A 6,000-nucleotide genomic window follows, 5' to 3' on the forward strand; every position below is an offset into this window, starting at 1 on the left:
ACAGAAAAACAGTAAAAAATTAAACCAAAACAGACCATGCACATTGCACCAACACACTACTGCTTATACACGTTCAGAAGGTCTTCCAGGTTTGTGGCATTACACACACAGACCAGTCACTAGTCATGTGCCGATCACTGAAAACTGAGACCCACACAGCATTTTCTATCCCCTAACCCTAACCATACCCCTAAATCTACCCATCTCAGAAACTTTATGCATTTTTTACATTTTTAAACATCATTTGTATGATTTATAGGCTGTATTCCTCACGGGGAACAAAAAATGTCCAAAATGACATTTTGTCCCTGTGAAGTATAGGGAATACTTGAAACACACACACACACACACACACGTTTATGTGGTTTATGGGAACTCTCCATAGGCGTAATGTTTTTTTTATACTGTACAAACTATATATTTTATCTTCTTACACTAACCCTATACCCAAAACTTACCCATCACAGAAAACTTTAGCCATTTTTTGAATAAAAAAAAACAACAACAAAAAAACAGATTAGTTTACAACGTTTAGTTTACAAGGACACATGAAGTGTCCTCTTAAACCATGTTTAAGTTGTAATACCCATGTCATTATACACATTTGTGTCCTCATAAACCATACAGAACACACACACACACACACACAAAGATTTTTTGAAAAAAAAAAAAAAAAAATCTGTAGTAACATTGAAAGCATGCAAATTATGTTAAGGTGAGAAAATGATGCAGAACATTAATTTGTGGGTGACCTATGCCTTTAAGTCTTGACTTGTTTATTAGGTCTCTGTGTGTAAAAATAGTTTGAAGCTATATTTACTAAAGGACACAATTCTTTGTCCTTTAACAGATTCTTGAACCGCCTGTTTCTTAATGTCAAGGCTAATTATGAGTGTTGACAATATATAGAAGGCATTCTGGGAGATAACATGATGTGACAGGACACAGTTAGAGGAGGCTGATTCACTTTGCACATGTACAGTGATGATATTGTTGTTTACTTAGGCTTTCTTTCTTTCTTTCTTTCTTTCTTTCTTTCTTTCTTTCTTTCTTTCTTTCCCTCCAAGGTAGGGTTCAGAGTGTGTTTTTAAAATACACATTCCTTTCTGAATTAAATTTTAATATCTTGCATCCTCTTGAAGGAATTTAAATTTGATTGGCACATGGTTCACCACTGTCCTGCGATGATTAATTCAGTCTTAATCAAAAGCACAGATTTAATTTTGTATTTGATCCCTCTGCTATATCCCCTGTGCATACTGAGAGAATGAAGATGGCGTTCTAAATGCTTAAGCAGATTTTTTTCAGGATGATGTTTTTTTATTAATAATTTTACAGTGTCATTGTAAAAATCTAACCACAACAACGGTTTACATGTTTTCACTTTTTCATGTCAGCTGGAAAGGAATGTCATTTCAGAGTCTGAGCAAATTATTAATATTCTGATGAGAAGAGTTTTTTTCTTTTCCTTTTTGAATAACCTGCAGCAATGAATCATGGACAATAAGACCAGGAACATAAAGAAAGTGCATTTACAATAAGGTCATGTTATTTAATGTTAGTTAATGCATTAACTATGGTAACAAAGATGAATAAAAACTGTAACAAATGCATGCCTCATTAGTTAATGCATTAACTTTTAATATTTCTTCTAAATTCAGCATTTAAATTGATTTATCTATATTTTTATCCTATTTATTACAAAATTTATCAGAATTTATTGTTTTTCATCCAGAACATATAATTATCGTCAGCTATTGCAGTATCGGCAAGATTTTTTTTATTGCCGACACATATTAAAAACTAAAACTTAAGTAAACTAAACTAAATCTTAACTAAATCTACTCTGTCAGAAGTCAAAACTTCTTTTGCTTTATAATTGATTTTGATTCTTATTGTACTGAATTGAATCAACATTGAACTGACTCATAGTGAATGAGGACAATATCTTCTGTAGATCGGGATAGTTCGCTCAAAAATAAAAATTCTGTCATCATTTACTCACCCTCAAGTTTTTCCAAACCTGTATGAGTTTCTTTCTTCTGCTGAACACAAAAGAAGATACTTCAAAGAATGTTGGTAACCAAACAATTGATGGCACCCATTGACTTCCATAGTAGGAAAAAAATACAATGGAAGTCAATGGGTGCCATCAATTGTCTGGTTACCAAAATTTTTTGAAGTATCTTCTTTTGTGTTCAGCAGAAGAAAGAAATTCATACAATTTTGGGACAACAAGCGGGTGAGTAAATGATGACATAATTTTCATTTTTGAGTGAACTATCCCTTTAACTGATCTGAACTCATTTCATAATTGATAGAACTGAATTGAACTGAACTGAATCAACACTGAACTGACTTCAGCTGAATAATGTCTGTTTAGAGCTGATTTACAGCAGAATTGAATTCTATTTGCATCACTGATCATTATCACTGCTTTGAAACAATCTGTAGTGTATAAAGCGCTATATACATTAATGTGACTTGACTTTACATGCTTTACCAGTCCAAAAAGAACATTTATTAGAAGTTAGAAATCAAATAATAAAATATATGATACAACCCCTTGATTTTCGAATGAAAAGACCGGATTCAAAGCTAAGAGCTTTCTGTTTCTCTGTTGAAATAAATGACTATAGTTTATCTTTAGATCACATGAAAGGACCAGGTTCATCATTACCTCCAGGAGGGAAAGGATACACTTTAACAGACGCTTCCCTGGAAGATTAGAGGGGTCAAAAATCTAATTTCTCTTATCTAAAATAGTGAATGCCATGAAGCCAGGGCTTTCCCCCCGGAGCTCCCGTTAGCCTGTGGTCTGCAGATTTGAAGGTGAGCGATGGTGCTCATGATTTAGCACAGCAGTTTGATGACATCTCTGTCCCACCGGCGCTCCGTTGAGGGTCATTTGTCAGACATGAGTGATGCTTATGAAGGGAACGAGTGTGGATTAGACATCCCTCTCTCCACTCAATGCCCCACGCTTTACTGGAACTTTTCTCTTCAGTTTTGGTGTGGGCAAGCACTCCTTACATTTTCTTTAAAAAATGTCAGTCTGGTTCTTTACTTTATTCATAGTCTTTTTTGTCAAGCAGTGAATTCAAAGCAGAAGTCATAAAATAAATCAAATATGTAGGCCTATGTTGTTTTTCTCTAGCCCTGTACAGACTGCATGGTCACTCATTTAGATCAGAGTGCAAATCAGTGTCCCAAAATTTACAACAAACTTAGCCTACTTAAAGTCACTTTGAAATCAAAATTGAAAATTTTGTTTTTAATTGAATATTGGAGTATTAAATATCAGAATCAAATTCAGAATGAGCTTTATTGCCAAGTATGCTTACACATACAAGGAATTTGTCTCTGTGACAGAAGCTTCCAGTGCAAAGACAGAATGACAGCGACAAGACAGATAAAAGTAAAATAAGTGAATAAAAGTTAATATATAAAAAACACAATATAAAAAAATAGACAATGTATAGCAGTTTGTCCCAGGAAATTTTTTTTCTCCCCCAGACCAATTGCTAGCTGCGTTTCCATAGCAGTCAAAGTACCATGAAGATAGTCTGGTGACGTAGGACTGCGCACAACTTTCTAGTTCCCACTGGATTTCGTCCTCCGCATGTAAGCTTAAAGGTGCCCTAGAATTAAATATTGAATTTATATTGGCATAGTTGAATAACAAGAGTCCAGTACATGGAAAAGACATACACTGAGTTTCAAACTCCATTGTTTCCTCCTTCTTATATAAATCTCATTTGTTTAAAAGACCTCCGAAGAACAGGCGAATCTCAACATAACACCGACTGTTACGTAACAGTCGGGGTGTACGCCCCCAATATTTGCATATGCCAGCCCATGATCAAGCCATTAGACAAGGACAGGACGTCTGGATGTGCACAGCAGAATCAGACTAGGTAAGCAAGCAAGAACAATACCGAAAAATTGCAGATGGAGCAATAATAACTGACATGATAACATGATATTTTTAGTGATATTTGTGAATTGTCTTTCTAAATGTTTCGTTAGCATGTTGCTAATGTACTGTTAAATGTGGTTAAAGTTACCATCGTTTATTACTGTATTCACAGAGACAAGAGTCGTTGCTATTTTCATTTTTAAACACTTGCAGTCTGTATAATGCATAAACACAACTTCATTCTTTATAAATCTCTCCAACAGCGTGTAATGTTAGCTTTAGCCACGCAGCACTATCAGCACATTCAGAGGACACCTTAGACTTATATTACATCTTTTAACCCTCTGGAGTCTGAGGCTGATTTGAGGCCTGGAGAAGTTTTGACATGCCCTGACATTTGTGCTTTTTTCAGTTGTTCATAAAAATATAAATGACAAAAGTGTCATTACACTGTATTCAGCACAAACTAGGCTACAATAATATATGAGGAACATGTATGTACATGTTTGTGTTTTTGAAGGAATAATGTTTATGCGTGGTTACTGAAAAAACAAAAAACTTAAGTCACTGAAATAAGGCCAAAAAAAGTATAGTAAATCTGTGTTTACAATACTTTAGGGTATTGGAGGTTGTAAACTAGAGTTTTTGCTTCAAAATTATGTAAAAATTATGCTGCCTACTCCTTCATATAAAACAATATATTGATTTAGTTTTTGTAAGACACTTTTTGCCAAGAAACACAGTATGCATGGAGGCGTGAATCACCACTGAATAATGGGCCATTCTCACCTGAGAAGACAAAAGAATTGGATAGTAATGAGCTGAAATGACTTGCATATTAATGAGGCATTTCAGTCAGGTAGGCTGTGAAAAAAACCTTCTGTGATGTCTCAAGCTCATCATGATATATGAAACATACAGAAAAATATTATTACAATATAAAGTAATGGTTTTATATTATACTTTAAAATATAATGTATTTCTGTGATGCAAAGAGTCTGAATATAGGCTTTTAGTTTAAATGCATGCACATTGGATTCTCATATGCTTATGTCAATTTTCTATACAGAGGAGTTATATTTATTTAATATTCATTGTCATTACTATGAGCGCTGGTGTTTTCAATTCATCCTTGAAGTCGGAGGGCGCTCTCTGTGCATTTTTAGTCCACAAATTCATCTAAAAGAAGAAGAGGCTATTCCATGAATGGAGTTTCCAATTCATACTGCAGCCGGAGGGCGCTAAAGAAACAAAAACTCATCTAAAATTCATCTATAGAAGAAAAGAAAACAGGAACTAACTGCATGTCTTCTAGAGCTCGCTAACCATGACTTTTACATACAGATAAACACTTTTCAAGACAACAAATACACGATTGAGACGATGAATGCATGTATTGCCTCTGAATTTGCGTCTGAATAGTGCTCCCTCCGTGGGCGTGGCCGCATTAGCGGATAATGAGCTGAATCACGGACTTCTGACATGGCTCTCTTTTCATACAGATTACATAAACACAGATAGTTTGTTTTCGATTTGGCTTACATGATTTAAAACCTGACATCTTAACGTTTTTTAAGACATAAGTTTAATTTTTCTGTGATTAGTATTCACTAAGTTACAGTTCATTTTCTGAGAACTATCAGATTGGACTTCGTTCAGAGGGAGAGGAGAAATCACACATCATGTTAGTTTTCTTTATTTTACAAAAAGAACAACATTGTGTTTTTACTCTGAGTGTATAGAAATAAAAGAAGATATTCTATAGTTTCAATTGATATATTACTTATGTCTCTATGACAAAAAATGACTATTTTAAGTCTGTTTTGCTGCAATGTGAAAAAAAACCTGCAAAACGCGCCGGCGCGTTTTCAGACCTCAGAGTGTTAAAAAGAAGTTCTAGGGCACCTTTAATAAAGCCTGAACCTCGTCGTCAGTCCATCTGTCGTATTTTTCAAACTCCATTGTTGATTCGAATAGCAAACAACTCTTACTGCACACACCGCAACAAACTTTTAAAAAAAAGGTGGTTGAAATAAAATGCTGCGTGGAGTCAACTAATCAAAATGTGAACTCAGCCAATC

This window comes from Megalobrama amblycephala, linkage group LG19, assembly GCF_018812025.1.
Source record: "Megalobrama amblycephala isolate DHTTF-2021 linkage group LG19, ASM1881202v1, whole genome shotgun sequence".
NCBI classification, from domain to species: Eukaryota; Metazoa; Chordata; class Actinopteri; order Cypriniformes; family Xenocyprididae; genus Megalobrama; species Megalobrama amblycephala.